Source organism: Gavialis gangeticus, unplaced genomic scaffold (assembly GCF_001723915.1).
Source record: "Gavialis gangeticus isolate Ggan-Ray unplaced genomic scaffold, GavGan_comp1, whole genome shotgun sequence".
Lineage (NCBI taxonomy): Eukaryota > Metazoa > Chordata > Crocodylia > Gavialidae > Gavialis > Gavialis gangeticus.
In genome coordinates, this window is record NW_017729027.1 from 13,515,318 (window position 1) to 13,516,185 (window position 868).

General features: G+C 50.0%; 1 long non-coding RNA gene across 1 annotated transcript in view; it reads right to left on the reverse strand.

The window, feature by feature from the left end:
• Positions 1-618, reverse strand: part of LOC109299848 — a 17,486-nt gene extending 16,868 nt beyond the window's left edge. Inside the window, exon 1 of the long non-coding RNA XR_002098022.1 lies at positions 529-618. This is a non-coding gene — a long non-coding RNA (uncharacterized LOC109299848). The remainder of the gene's footprint in view (positions 1-528) is intronic.
• Between the last annotated feature and the right edge of the window lie 250 nt (positions 619-868).

The following is an 868-nucleotide window of genomic DNA, read 5'->3' on the forward strand; positions in this document are numbered from 1 at the left end:
ATTCATTCAATATTCACTGGGGAAGTCCCTGTTCCCCCGAGCACTGCCAGGAGTGACCAGGAATAACGGTCACAAGCTGGCAGAGGGTAGATTTAGGCTAGATATCAGGAGGCGCTACTTCACGGTCAGGGCAACTAGGTTCTAGAACCAACTTCCAAGAGAAGTGGTGCTGGCTCCTACCCTGGGGGTCTTTAAGAGGAGGTTAGATGAATACCTTGCTGGGGTTGTTTAACCCCAGTAATCTTTCCTGCCATGGCAGGGGGTTGGACTAGATGATCTACTCAGGTCCCTTCCTACCCTAGAAACTATGAAACGATGAATAAATTAACACTAAAAAACTTCACATTTCCTAGTGCCTTTAAAAGGCAGCTTCATCCGCTCCCCAATTACAACAAACACACCTTTGAATATACTTCTATAACATTATAATATCTATCACCTGCATTACATAATAGGTGTGGACAGAAGTGCAGCTCCCAGCTGTAACTCAGAATGTGTTCTGCAAAGCATTCCGAGTTACAGCGTTACTCCAGACCAGACACAAGTTCACTGGTGGTTCCAGGAGGGAGGGGAATCTAGCTGCTGCTGGGAGCCTGCAGCCACATTCCCGTAGCAATGGCCAGGGCTCTCTGCCAGTGCTCCCTGTTTTCAGAATGAGACGGGGAAAAGGCAGTGGAAGAAATTAATTGTTGGGGCTCCCCAGATGGTGCTGAAGGGTGGGGTGTGTGAAATGGAGCTCCTGACCACCTCAGGGGACTGCAATACACCTACCCCACCCTCCAGGGGGGCTGAACCCCCTCCCCCCTGACTGAACTCCCTCTGCTCCCTTTCCCCCTTCCCATTCTGAAAACAGTAACAAGCTTGGACC